Source organism: Elaeis guineensis, chromosome 8 (genome assembly GCF_000442705.2).
Source record: "Elaeis guineensis isolate ETL-2024a chromosome 8, EG11, whole genome shotgun sequence".
Classification (NCBI taxonomy): domain Eukaryota; kingdom Viridiplantae; phylum Streptophyta; class Magnoliopsida; order Arecales; family Arecaceae; genus Elaeis; species Elaeis guineensis.
Window position 1 is genome coordinate 68,851,604 of NC_026000.2, and position 15,683 is coordinate 68,867,286.

General features: G+C 35.1%; 1 protein-coding gene and 1 long non-coding RNA gene across 5 annotated transcripts in view; one reads left to right on the forward strand and one right to left on the reverse strand.

Moving 5' to 3' along the window:
- LOC105035610 (GABA transporter 1) overlaps positions 1-15,683 on the reverse strand; it is a 99,670-nt gene that overhangs the window by 26,513 nt on the left and 57,474 nt on the right. The window lies entirely within an intron of this gene.
- LOC140859747 (uncharacterized) lies at positions 6,062-11,132 on the forward strand. 2 transcript variants are annotated; one of them, XR_012143475.1, is made up of 4 exons: positions 6,062-7,410; positions 7,517-7,926; positions 10,127-10,829; positions 10,925-11,132. It is a non-coding gene; the product is annotated as an uncharacterized lncRNA (long non-coding RNA). The 2 variants fall into 2 exon arrangements; XR_012143474.1 differs by having other exon boundaries at positions 6,063-7,926.

A 15,683-nucleotide genomic window follows, 5' to 3' on the forward strand; every position in this document is an offset into this window, starting at 1 on the left:
AGTTCATTTCGGATGTCATAGTTTCAAACCATCTGTCAGAGTCTCTATTCATGACAATCTCTGAATAGGTCAAGAAAAACATCGTACTCAATGATGTTTGGTATATCATCATTCTCAATGACAAACCCATATTTGAGTGGTACATTACACACTCAGATTGACCTTCGGTGAGGAAGTGTGTGCCATGGTTGTGCCTCATGAATGTGCATATTTGGTCGAGGATCAACTTGTGGACACCACAGGTTAGGATAGTTCATACGTCTTGAACTTTTTAAGTTTAATTATCCTCCCACTATCCCCTTCTTAAAATTATTTTTTTTTCAAAAGGTGGCATACCTACTAACAAAATATTTTTTGTCCAGTAGGATGGAAGAAATAGTATTACCTACTATTCTTTAGGATAACCTATGAATTTATATAAACCTGTTCTAGCATAAAACTTATGTACATCAACTGTTTTCACATAAGCTGGGCAACCTACCTCTTATCCTTTTCTATATCTCATATGGAGTGATAGTAACAGATTTTGTTAGTATTTAATTCAAAAATATATGCAGCAATTTTTAGGGTATATCCTCAGAATGAGAATCAAAATTTGTGAAGCATATTGAGAACACACCATATCTCATATGGGGTGTCCATCGCTAGGTCAAGATATTATTAGTTTTCAAACATCCACTTGTTCGAGACTTAATACCTTGCTCGACTTTTCTCATGTCAAGTAAATAGGGTCTTGGTCATTTTATCCATAAGACAAGATTTATAAGTTCTACATGATTCATAATCATACAGATAAAGAATTTTTTTTTGTATTACTTGTTTATTTTTGACTCACATAAACAGCCAAGTTTGTAATGTCAGAGATATGTGTCCATCACATATTTATTTCTTATTCTCATCAACATAAAAAATAATGTTATTGAGTGATAGAAACATAAGACCATAGTCAAAAAATTTATCAGAAGGAGAGTAACTTTAAATCTTTACATTAATTTCAAAATCATGCTACAATAGCAAAAGATTTGAAATAATATTTTTGATAAATTTAGGTATACAACAATGGTCAACTAGTTTCTAAATAAGTAGGTTTCTACAGCTTTAGCATGAATGGACTATCCATCAGTGCCAAAGGGCAAGTAGTCACCTTACTTTAGCTTTATAGGTCCAGCAACACTTTGCATAAGTAGAACCTATACAAGGTATTATATATCCAAAATTTTAAAGCTGAAATACTTAATGATAAATTTGTTTGTATCACATACAAACCATTAGCAGATACAACTTTTGCATCCCGCTACTGCTTTACACTTTCAAGACAACTCTTGCATTTAATTTCTAAAGTTCATCATTACTGTAATAATATTAGATACCCATAGTGAAGACATTCTTCACCTTGTTCTCCTAGAAGATACTAAAGAAAGAATCCAGGAGAGTTAGTAGGATCTAATCCTAGATTAACTCACCATCCATGATATTGACTTAATTACATGATTAAGTCAATCAGGATATATTTTGACAGTCAAACTATCACCCCGTCATGTTTTATACGTAGTTTCTCCTTCTATATAGTATCAACTCTGATCAAATCAAAATTAAGAGAATAGGAGACTATCTCCTATATGAGAACTTTTCTTAAGTTTCTCAACCATTCCATAATGTTCGATCAATTTTAAAAAAATCCTACGCAGTGATAGTGAAGATGTAAATGTGTATATAAGAACATAAAAGGACTACTCATGATGACATACACAATTTAGATGAGATTTTTATCTAAATGTGTCTCTCACTATTTTAGTAAATTTTATAGCCCTCAAGTATGAAAATAAAAAATCTTATCATGAAGTTTTTTAGTAGAGTTGAGATCCTAATTTCTCATAAAAAACCTTGTGGATAGCACAACAAGCTCCTATGAGTTCAAGGATAGGTAACTCTTTACCAATTACTTCTCATACAACTCTCAATATAACTTTTACCTTTAAAATACTTATAGCCTTGTGGATAGCACAATAAACTATAGTATTTTAGTTAAGTCATACCTTTCAATCTTATATGATCATATCTGAATAATACTACTCTTGTGAATAGCACAATAAGATAGCACTACCAGAATATGCCATAAGTATTACTAAGTTAATATCATACAAATCACTATAGCAAGCCTTGTGGATAGCACAACAAACTCACTATAGTTTTTGACATACTTTATTAACTTAGTATGAGCTAAATATCATTAGCTTCATTATGTACCAAAATAGTATCAAATCAGTCCCTACAATAAGTCTTATAGATAGTATAACAAGCCTACTATGGTTCTTGATATAATACTGGCTTAGTATGAAGGAAAGCATGGGTAGTGTTCTTAACACTTTGCCATTATGACTTAATATAATGTAAATGAGGGACTTAAGTCTCATGCACATCCAAAACATATATAATAAAATGTATCATATATAATTTTAAATCTAACCTTTAATTCAAACTACCAGCATATAAGGAAAAATAAAGAAAAACTAATGGTTATGGACTTCAGAAAAATCATCCGAGCCACAGGATGATTTACGGGTCAAATCCTAGGTGCATTCTAGATTGAACCATCTCATGGTCAATCTTAATGTGCCTTTGCTCTCCAAATGCCTGGTAGTCTAGTCTTCATCTCCATGAAGTCTTCCATAAATGCTTAATCATTATTTGAAAATAGAAAAAAATAATTTCTATCTATTCTCAAATAATTTTTTTCTATAATTTTACATCAACATGTAAAAATCTCAATCAATGGTTGGAAACATATAAAAAAAAGATTCAGTTGATAATACAATGCATTAGGGGCACCCAGCCCCTATTGCAACTCTTACAGATGTATTTATATAAACAGCCAATAGGAAAGCATTCATACATACATCCATCACATGGAAGTACCATAGTCCATAACCACTCAACATACATTTCTATAACAATTATACAACATAGTTACAAATAACTCATGTTATTTTCATTGTGATATCTCATTCATACACATGTCAATGGAGATGTTTAAATTTATGGTCATAGGACCCAACTAGAGTTTTTGATTTGGATTCAACTCTTGACCCAAAATTCAATTTTAAGTCAATCATTTATCATCTATTTGAGTTGAGTTGATCAATTTATAGGTTAACCTAATTGGGTTAATCCTAATCCAATTAGGTTAACATAAATTCAGTCAATCATGACTCAAATTCTAATCAAATTAGGTAAATGATAATATGATCAACCTAAATTAAGCATGACTTCTAATAAAATTAGATCTATGAATTTGATTTAATCTATAATCATTAATTCTAAACACTTTAGATCAATAAATTATAGTGAACCAAATCCATCGATAAAAACTCTAATCCATGTCTGATGCATACTTACAATAATAAAAAAAAATTTTGGCTCCACACATACCTAGGACAATAACTAAGATGGTAGACCCATAATGGTCAGTGCCCAATAACATGGTGGTTGGCTCTTGGATCTTAGTTAAATGCATTAAATGTAAGAACCCTAAGTCTTGGCAATGTACATCCATATGTAGCATTCTAAGGCTCCGTGCATCACATACACTGGATTTCAATTTCATCGATAATTAAATCATGAGATTTAATTTAAACTTATCTCACAAGTTAAAAGACCATGGAATTATCATATCTAAGTTCGATCATGGATTGATAATATTTTATCATAAATAAAAAATATCAAAAACATCAACTAAACATCAATCAGAAAATCTAATTTTGATATAGTTTAAACTGGATCTAATCCATATCACAATAATAACATGATATTTGATTAAATCAATCAAGGATGGCTTTGATACCACTGTTAGATTTCGATGATGCAGCAAGATATAAATTTCAAAATTTTTTATATGCAATCAACAATTGAAAATAAAGTTTAACAATTAAACTAGACTATCGAAATATAAAACCCTAGGAATTCCTTGATGACTACAATCAAATAAAATAAACATGTAAAATAAGAAGAAATCAGAAGCTATATACCATCATGAAGACCATGAATTGATAATCTTGAGATCTCCACAAGACTCCAAAGTAGAAGCCCTAGAATAGTGATCCACACGGGATTGATCAGGGCCCTTTCCAATTTGACATGGTGCTACAGCCTTCTTCGCAAGTTTGCTATCAATTGTCCTTTGCAAGAACAGATTCTACTATCATTTATATGCCTTTGAGACCTCCACTAGGATCACTCTAAGAACCTTTACTCAAATGATCTCTATTGGATGTATGCTCTAGAAGTCAATCTTAGCTGACACATTTCATATCTTTAGGATATGATTTTGTACTTATTGGACAGTTATACTACCATTCATGTTTATATGTCTATGAATCATCCAAGAGATTAACAAGATGATGACACTTATTCTCAAAGAGTTAAGAATTTGAGACATATGTCATTAATGGTTAATTCTTAAATTACTCCTGGTCATAGGATCATCATGGGGATGGTGATTGATCTGAATAGACTAGTGCATGGATCATTTTCTTCAGGCAGATGGATCTCGAGTCTACAATGTAGAGATACTGAAGCAAAAGTGCAGATGGTTGTTAGATAATAACTAGCACTGAGCATGACCAACATGAGAAGTCACATGGATGTCTGCTCACTCGTTAGTGATTTTCTCGATACTGTAGTTGTATGATTGATCTTTTGACCTGAAATGGCACTACTACTCATAGTGAGACTACTGAAGTTTGACTGACACATCAACATGGATCTCAATGAGCCCTTATAGTGGATGTTGACGATAGTTGGTCCACTACAGGAGTGGGGTGTGCATCAAAATGGGATCTATCGATCCTAGTAGAAGGAAGTAGTTCTATGAGATTTAAGAGACTGAGTCCTTAAGTCTATGACCATAGTATTGTGATTGATGAAAAAGAGTTTTCATAGAGTCACATGTGAACTCGAGCTATTTGAATCTATCATATGATCGATATTGAGGTTTGATGATTTATCCATGATCTACCATCTAGTTGGGACTCACAATAGAGGAACTGTATCATACATTAACTGCACCTAGAGATTCATTTTTAATTCTATTGGATTGTCACTACATACTACTAGGTATCACTGATGGATCGTGAGACTCATGAGGATCATTTTGATGATCAATGATCTTGATGGGCTGAGTTGGAATTGTTCCAACCCATTGAAAAGAGTTTCAATAATATTGTGATAGAGATCACAATATATCTCATTACTAGATAGAATAGAACCTATAGGATCACACACAAAAGAGATTTTTGACTGGTCAGATGGTTGAATTATGATTATGAATCGTAACAAGATTTGATTATCAATTTGATTGATAATTGATCTAATACAAATGTTGCATTATGTAACTTACTAAAGAGTTGATGAGTTATAGAAGGATTAATTAGAAATAGGATTGCTAATTGGCTCAATTTGATTGAGCAATTGGGCTTGTATTAAGTTTAATTTGATTAGATTTAATTTGACTCATTATGGGTTTGATTTGATCAACCCCAATAGGGTTATAGGATAACCCCAAAAGGATCGGATGATTAGCCCAAGTTGAATTAGGATTTGGGTTTGATCAAATTTTTAATTAGATTAGGATGTATGAATTCTTAAATAGACTAAAAATTCTCATTTTCATAGGTGTATCAAATTCTAAATGGATTAGGATTAAAAATTGAGTTTGACTCAAGCACCAAGAAAGAGTCCAATTGGACTAGGACTCCTCCAATTAGGAGACAATAAATCTCAATAAATTGGGCTCCAAATCAGATTTGGATTTCTATCTATTTAAGCCTAATGAAATCCTAATATGATTAAGATTCATTGATATTTTAAATTGGTTTAAAACAGTCATTTAAATGTAGAGTCCCATGGGAATAAAACACTTCCTTTATCCATGCAACAAGGAGTCCCACATCCACCAAGTTTTGTGCACCCAAAAGACCCATGCCTCAAACTATTTTTCATGCCACTTTTTCTTCCTTATTTAGTGTGTTTGATAGGAGCTTTAAACACCCTAATTTTCATGTAAATCTGGATGGAAATACTTTTGGGATGGGCGGCATCAAAAGGATAAGAGTCCTAGGTGTTATGGACTCTTGAATTCTATCCAATTTCAAACTCCATCTTAGCCTATAAATACCCAGCAATTTGGGATGTGAATAGGAGATTTAGATCAAGTTTGATGCCCAAAATCAAACAAGTAGGCATGGAGAAAAATAAGGGAGAGGGGGCAGCATGCATGATCTTTGGCGTGAGGTGAGTAGGTCCCTATCTCTTCTTTATTGCAACAACCAAGGGTTGGTTGTTAGGACATTTCTATCTCTCCCTCTTGTCTATATTTAGACATGGATGTCTCCTCTTTTCTTTATCCAAAAGCTGGATAAAATTATTACATCTCTATTATAGAGATTTGGTGAATGAATTTTAGAAAGAAAAGAGAAGAAAGGGTTCTTCTCATGATCTCTAACGTAGAAATCAAGATCCTCCTACATCTTCTTGTTCTCTAAGAGTGTCTTAGGAGAAAAAAAATTTTCAACCATTAAGATGCAATCTCTATAAGGGAGCTAGCACCCTGATGAGATCAAAAGGCTTCTGATCTAATCAGAATCTTGTGTGGATATTCGTAGAGGTCGGACGTTAGTGTGGCTAAAAGGGACCTTCGAAAGACATCTGTGATCATCTGTTCGTGTTGAAGATTGATCTATGTCTAGATATATTTTAAATTTATTTTTTTTATTTAATTTTTGAATTTGAATCTTATCTCATATATGATGATTCTGTTTATGGTTTGAAGATTTGATCTTATACATGCTTAGATTAAATTAGATTTAATCTGAAAATTTTAAATTTCACTGCGTACTAGTTTTGTAAAATTATACGTACATGAAACTATAAAACTCCAACAGTGGTATTGGAGCTACATCATATGCATGAGATTTAGATTTAGATTTGAAATCTGTAGAGAAAAATTTTAGATTTGAAAAGTTTTGATATCATTCTGACATAAGATTGTCCTAGCATAATTTGTTATACTGTACGGTTGTCCTAGAATGATGTTAAAATTTTTAATTAGATTTGATTTTTAGATCTAATTTTTTCAGCATATATGTGATATATATTTTATTATTTAGATCTGAAAAGAATTTTGAGATCATATGGATCTTAAAATGAAGAGGGCTCATTGGAGAAATTTTGTGGAGTGTCCACAAGCCAAGCCACATCAAATTGGGCACCATAATCAGATTATGGTGTGAGCCCAATTGGATTAAAGTGGGTGCCCCAAGTGGATAAGAATTGGAGAGTCTTGATCAATTTAAACTCTTGGGCGCCACCTCTATTTGTGCTTATCCAATGTTGGTGCCATCTTTTAGAGATAAGGTGTGATTCTTATCTAATATGATTAGATGATATCACTCCATCAATCAAAATTTTTTCAAAATTTATTGAAATTTTTTGATTGATCGAATGATGTGGCACTGCGCAGCATACAGGGTCTATAAAATCCCTATCTGCGCCTAGGGTTTGTAAGTTTCTACTCAATACCCAACGAAAATGAGAATTCTCTCCTCTTCTCTATATCATCCCTACTCTTCTCTCTCCTCTCTTCACATCCAAGAAGTTGGACGTTCATCTGGTGCAAGGAAAAAGCATGGTGATGCCTGGAATAGGAAGGCTGCAGGACATCTTCGACAGGCTACTGCTCCAACTTCAGAAGGAGTTCTGAAGCACTTCCAAATCAGATAGAGATCTAATTTTTAGAGTATAGATTTATAAGGAGAAGATATTTTAGATCCTACCTGAGTAGATACTGGTAGAGGCTAGGCACTTGCATGGATACATCAGAACCTCGGGCTATGCTGAGATCATCTATGGGGTAATCAGATTACCCTTGAGGTATTACTTATTTTCTCATTATTTTTAGATTTATTTTAGAATTAATATCAGATATGAAGATTAGATCTAGAGATTTAGATCTAAAATTAATGTAAGATAATTTTTTTTTAAATTATTCCACCCCAGATTTGATGAAATCTGAAAGATCCTACAAAAGAAAAAGATAATTTTTCTTTAACTAATATCAGAGCCAGATTGTTGGCTCTATTTCAGATCCAATTTAGATCTGATTTTAATTTTTATTTATCTGATGTTAAAGATTTTAGATGTCACATAAGATGTGATGAGATCTGAAATCAAAATATTTAAAATTAAATCTAAGAAGATCTAACATGCATAAGATGCATGACTAGACTAGGATTAGTTGAATCCATGAATAGTCTTAAGTCTTATATTTTAATGAGATTAAAATATGAATTAAAACTAATTTATTCTCTATTTTTTGATATTATAAGTGTTATAATCAGATCAAAAATAAAAAATAAAATTTTAATTTTTTCATAAAATTGATCTGTTGCATGCTTAGACTAGTTGTAGAATTATTCTAGTAACTTGTCTAGAATAGATTTAATTTTGAATAGTTCAATTTAAATATTATTTTTTAGATATTATATGTGATGTATCAGATCTAAAAGTATATTAATTAGATCAATTTTTGATACATGAGATGTATGCAAAGCATGTATTAGTTAGATCTTAAATTGTATATGTGATATGTTAATTTAGATCTAACTAGTTTTGTAGTTAAATTTATATTTCTGATTAAGGTGTTTCTCATGACCGTCAGGTCATAAAAATAAAGTAAAATTTTAAGACCCTCTCTTCCCATTCAATGGGGTGTTCATATAACGTGTAGGGGTGCCGTGCATTCATCCTTAATCAAAAATCAAAACTTACTTTTCTACAAAATCCTAGATCCTGAAACCCTAGGATTTATTTTACATGCTTTGTTTATAAATCTAAACTTAATTAATGAATTAAGCTTATGAAATTAAGTTAGATCTAAAATTAAAAATTTAGATATAAGATATTTTCATAAAATTGGGTTCATGCTTGGGTAGCTCAATTAGGTCTAGCAGTTGATCAAACTGAATCAAGAGTTGGTTAGGTGGGATCATAAAAGCTAATAATTGACCAGCCTAATAGGATTAAGTCTGGGTTAAGGTTGAATCACATTTAGATGTGACCCGATCAAGTTAAAACCTAATTTGGCTCAGAGGTTAGAGTCTGGATTGTAGACTAACCCAATTAGTTCTGGTTCGACAATTTGGTGTCTAAGATAAGTTAGACAGATGCGATCGACTGATTTTTAATTGGAAGCTACTTGACTCGAATGCGTTCTTGTCGAGTTAATGATATATCCCTCCCATCGGTCTCACTTACCTGATCATATGTGTCAACTTAGTTCTGATTAGAGGTGGCTAACAATTCGAGCTGACCCATGCCACTAGGTTAGTCATAATTATTTGACTATGTTAAGTCAAGTTTAATGAGACCTAAATCAAATCTTTCTAATAAAATATTAGTCTAGGTCTTCCACCATTGTGGATGTACGGGCCCTTCCTGGGGTTGATTGTTCTTGACTGGTTACAGTGGCTCAGTTGCACCGGGAAGATGCAACCATGTCCATTAGGCATTGGATGCTACGAATTAGAGGATGCGTTGGGCTCAATATTTTGGATACGATGAGGGACCCAATCAGGAATCTAGTTCGTGCAAATGGTGGATCTAACTTAACTAAGGATTGGAGTAATATCCCGGGCACAGTGAGCTTCATGAATTAGAGACCAAGTTTTGGATGCACCATGATTAGAGAATCATTGGACAAGAGTTGTCCACTCATCGGTTGACCCATCATTAATAACTGTTAGGTGAGGTGGTGAGCCAGTAGGTGAGACCGCACCACCCACTAAAAATCACTGATCACGGAGATTTTTACATCTCTACCAAGGGAGTGTAGGGATTTGAGAAAATAGTGGGAGCTTAATTTATTTAAAAATGAAACCCTAAATAAATTGGTTAAGTCTGATTACAAAATCAAACTAGAAACTTTTGACTCTCTACAGAAAACATATCTGCCTCAAACCCCTTGATCAAAATACTAGACACCCACAAATTGACTGGATCCAATTTTAAGGACTGATTGAGGAACTACAGAATTATTCTGAGTTTTAAAAAATTGACTCATATCTTGGACCAGGACCCACCTGCCATACCAGCACATCCGACTGCTGAACAGAGAGCATCTCTGAAAAAATGGATGGATGATGATAACAAACTAAGGTACTACATGTTGGGTGCAATGTCTAATGACTTACAGCGCCAACATGAGAATATTTTGACTACCCGCCAAATGTTGGCTCACCTGCAAGAGTTGTTTGGTGAACAGAGTCGTGCGGCCAAGTATCAATTCTGTCAAAGACTTTTTAAGGCCAAGATGCGTGATGGGCAGTCAGTCCAAGATCATTGTTTGACAATGATCAAGGATCTTGAGGAGCTTGAGCAGCTCGGTATCATTTTAGATAAGGATTTTCAAATTGATGTGATCTTTCAGTCCTTGTCCGATGCATATGGTCAGTTCATCATGAACTTTCATATGCATAAGATGCTGTGTACCTTTGCCGACTTAATGAACATGCTGGTTACGGCTGAGCTTTCCATGAAGGGTTCAAAAGGCTCAGTTCTTACTGTGGAGTGGACTTCTTCCAAGAGAAAGTCTTTTGAAAAGAAAAAGAAGTCTACGAAGAAGAAGAAGGTGGATGGCAAGAAGAAGAAGACAGAATCGAAGAAGAACGTTGCTGATAAGGAAAAATGTTTCCACTGCCAATTAGACGGCCATTGGAAATGAAACTGTCTTCAGTACCTGGCCACCCTGAAGAACAAGAAGGATGGTCCTTCTGGAGGTATGCTCATTTTAGAATCTAATCTTACAGTTTTTTCTGCATCCAGTTGGGTGCTTGACTCTGGTTTTAGTGCTCATTTGTGCACTTCTATGCAGGGTCTTGAGGAGAGCAGGAGGCTGAGGGATGGAGAGATGATCCTATGCATCGAGAACGGAGCAAAAATTACTGCTGTGGTCGTGGGAACCTACTCTCTGCGATTACTGTTAGGATTAGATTTATTTCTTAGAGATTGTTATTATGTGCCTGCAGTAAGCAGGAATTTGATTTCTATTTCATGTTTAGCACAAGAAGGCTATGTGATTAGCTTTCATAAGGATCATTGTAATATTTTTTATGAAAATAATAAAGTTATAGATGGTTTTCTTATTAACGGTCTCTATCAGCTACATATTGATGTATCTGTATTTAATATCGAGCAAAATGTGAATGCCATAAGAATTAAAAGGCCTAGAGATAGTCTAAATGATAGGTATCTGTGGCACCTAAGGCTAGGTCATATAGCGAAAGACAGGGTTAACAAATTGAAAAAATTCGGGCTATTGAGTCCGTTGACTTTCGAGTCATATCCAGTTTGTGAATCATGCCTTCAAGGCAAAATGACCAAGCTTCCTTTTGTGGGACATGGGGAAAGGGCCACAAACCTACTTGCCCTAGTACATACGGATGTGTGCGGCCTATTTGATGTGCCGACTAGAGGCAACTACGTCTACTTCATTACTTTACCGATGATATATCTAGGTACGGGTATGTGTTTCTAATGAAACACACATCTGAAGCTTTTGAAAAGTTCAAAGAATTCAGACATGAGGTAGAAAAATAAACAAGAAAGCCCATTAAGGTTCTTCGATCAGATCGAGGAGGTGAATACCTTAGTCAGGAGTTTCTAGACTATCTTAAGGATAATGGTATAGTCTCTCAATGGACTCCACCTGGAACGCCTCAACTCAACGAGATTTCAGAATGGAGAAATCAGACCCTATTAGATATGGTCTGTTTCATGAAGAGCTTCACAGACCTCCCTGAATTTCTTTGGGGACATTGTCTAATGACAGCAATTTATGTATTGAATAGGGTTTCCTCTAAAACCGTTCCTACCACACCATATGAGATATGGCATGGTAAGAAGTCAAGTCTAAATTATCTCAGAATTTGGGGTTGTCCGGCTCATGTCAAGAGACAGCAGACGGACAAGTTAGAGTTCAGATCTTTTAGAGCTCGATTCATAGGATATCCTAAAGAGTCATTAGAATACTATTTTTATATTTTGAAAGATCATAATGTGATTGTGAGTCGAAATATTATTTTTTTTGAAAAATAGTTTATTCAAGATAGTGGCATCAGAAGAATAATTAAGCTCAAGGAGAATGTCTCCCAAGAGCAACGAGCTAAAGAACCTGAGGAATCTAATCAATCAGAACCAGTCATAACACAACTTCTTCCACCTTGTAGATCGACTAAGGTTTTTCATCCTCCTGAAAAGTACTTAGGTACCATACAAGAGGATGTAGAGAAAATATTCCTCATGAAAAATGAAGTTCATAGTGATGATCTCAAGACCTATGATGAGGCGATATCAGATATCGACTCCGAGAAATGGTTAGAGGCAATGAGATCAGAAATTGACTCGATACACTCAAACCAAGTCTGGACCTTGGTAGATCCACCTGAAGGTATTGTACCTATTGGGTGTAAATAGATCTTCAAGAGAAAGATAGGTGCAGATGGGAATGTAGAGACATTCAAGGCTAGGCTCATAGCGAAAGGTTATAGTCAGTGCGAAGGCATTGACTATCAGGATACCTTCTCGCCCGTAGCCATGCTAAAATTTATTTGCATATTGCTTGCTGTTGCAGCCTATTTTGATTATGAAATATGATAGATGGACATGAAAACAGCATTCTTAAATGGACATCTTGAGGAAGATATCTATATGGAACAGCCACTTGGTTTCACATCCAGTGATGATGATCACAAGGTCTGCAAGCTACAAAGGTCCATTTATGGACTTAAGCAAGCATCTCAGAGCTGGAATACTCGTTTTAATGATGTGATCAAAATGTTTAGTTTCATCAAAAATAAGAAGGAACCATATGTGTTCAAAAAGGTCAGTGAGAGTGCGGTTGTCTTCCTCGTATTGTACATAGATGACATCCTCCTAATTGGGAATGACATTCTCATGTTGATTGCAGTCAAAGTATGGTTGTTTAAGGAGTTTTCTATGAAAGATCTAGGAGAGGCATCCTTTATATTGGGTATTAAGGTCTATAGAGATAGACCAAATAGGATGCTCGGACTTTCACAAAAAGAGGTTTATTACCTTTTAGACATGAAATTCATCTCTCCAAGAAGATGTGCTCTAGCACACCTGAGTAGATTGAACGCATGAGCAAGATCCCTTATGCTTTGGCAATAGGGAACCTCATGTATGTCATGCTATGTACACGACCTGATATAGCCTATGCTGTGAGTGTCACAAGCAGATATCAGTCAAATCCAGGTGAAAAGCACTGGACCTTTATGAAATGTATCCTTAAGTACTTGAGAAGGACTAAGGATATGTTTCTAGTCTTTAAGAATGGAGAACTCCAGATTCAGGGATATACAGACTCAGACTTTATGTATGATATAGATGATCGAAAGTCGACATCTAGGAGTCTATTCATTTGCAATGATGGTGCAGTTAGCTGGAAGAGTTCTAAGCAAATGGTGATTACTGATTCCACCATGGAGGCAGAGTACATTACTGCATCAGAAGCTGCAAAGGAGGCATTCTGGTATAAAAAATTTATCGCAGAGCTTGGAGTGATGTCATCGGATGCCATACCTCTTTACTGTGACAATAATGGTGCCATAGCCCTAGCTAAAAGCCAAGGTCTCACCAGAAGTCTAAGCACATCGAGCGGCGATTTTATTTGATCTATGATTACCTCGAAAAGGGTTATGTCGAGGTCAAGAGAGTCGACTCCACAGACAATGTGGCAGACCCACTGACAAAATCATTGGGCCAGCAGAAGAACGAAGCCCATCTTGAGAAGATGGGACTTAGATATGTAGCCAATTGGCATTAGATCAAGTGGGAGTTTGTTAGATGTGTGCCCTAGATGCCAGATTGACTGACATATTCCTGTACAAATCTATGGGCAAATTTATAATTTTGACTATAAATCAATAAATGGGTTATTCTTCTATCACATTGTGTACATTGTGTCTGTGATACATCCTTTGAGTTGTAGGAATGTCAATTTATATTTTCAAGAGTTAAAAATTTAATGCATGAATTTACATAACTAACTCATAAACAACTCCTGACCATAGGATCATCACGAGGATGGTGATCGATCTGGAAGGTTGGTGTACGATCATTTTTTTAGGGTAGATGTGTCTTGAGTCTACGGTGTGGAGATACTAAAGCGAGAGTACAGGTATTCATTTAGAATGATAGTACTGAGCGTGACCACCTCGAGCAGTCATAAGGAAGTTTATCTTCTCATTGATGACTAGCTCGATGCTGCAGTTGTGTGTCTAGTTCTTTGACCTGAGGTGCATCGACAGTTCATCTTGAGTGTGTTATAGTTTAACTACACCATAACTCGATCTCCTAGCCATTCAGAACCCTGAGGTGTATGTTGGCTGTAGCAAATTCATTGTAAAAATTAGGTCGCACCAAGATGGGATCTATCAACCTCGGTAGATGAGAGGAGTAGTCCTATGATGATCGAAAGATCGAATCCTTAAGCCCATGGCCATGGCAGAGTAAAATAATGAAAAAAAGTTTTGCATTGGGGTTTCTCGGACTCAGATCGATCGATTGATTCATATGACTAATGTTGGGTTTGACGAGTTCACCTTAACCCTAATTCAGTCAGGACTCATGATAGAGGAACTCAATCACACAGGTAGCTGCACCGAGAGGTTCATCTTCAGTTCTGATGGGTTGCCACCACATACTGCTAGGTGTCAATGATAGATTTTGGAAGCAATTAGAATGATATTGATGATCGATCATTCTAATTGTCTGAATCAGAAGAGTTCTGATCCATCGAAAGGAGTTTCAATGATGTCAATGATGAGATCACGACATGTCTTATTATCATATGGAATTGAACCTAACTAGGTCACACAAATAAGGGTTAGGGTCTGGATGTCATCAATTGGGCTAGCCCAATTGATTTGGATAAGATCCAATTAGGTTCAAAGAAATCGTGCTAGCACACGACTGAGCCTAACTTTCTCCTCATGTAATCTTTTCTGTCTCTACTGAGCCAAATATGATTTGACTCATCTAAAAAATCTTAGAAAGGTTTCTCTCAGTCTAAATGAAGCTTGTCCAACTTAGAAAAGGCTTGTCTTAATTCATGAGATGAATTTAAGACAACATCTGCTAATTCCTAGCATCTGCCAATTTCATTTTAGGATATTTGTCAAAAGTTGACATATGGGTCTTAAACTGAAGAGGGCTCATTGGAGAATTTTTGTGGAGTGTCCACAAGCTAAGCCACATCAAATTGGGTGCCATAATCAGATTATGGTGTGAGCCCAATTGGATTAAAGTCGGCGTCCCAAGTGGATAAGGATTGGAGAGTCTTGATCAATTTAAACTCTTAGGCTCCACCTCTATTTGTGCTTATCCAATGTTGGCACCATCTTTTGGAGATAAGGTGGGGTTCTTATTTGATATAATTAGATGACATCACTCCATCAATCAAAATTTTTTTAGAATTTATTAAAATTTTTTGATTGATCGAATGATGTGGCACTGTGCAGCATACAGTGTCTATAAAATCTCTGTTTGCGCCTAGGGTTTGTAAGTTTCTGCTCAATAGCCAGCCAAAATGAGAATCTCTTTTCTTCTCT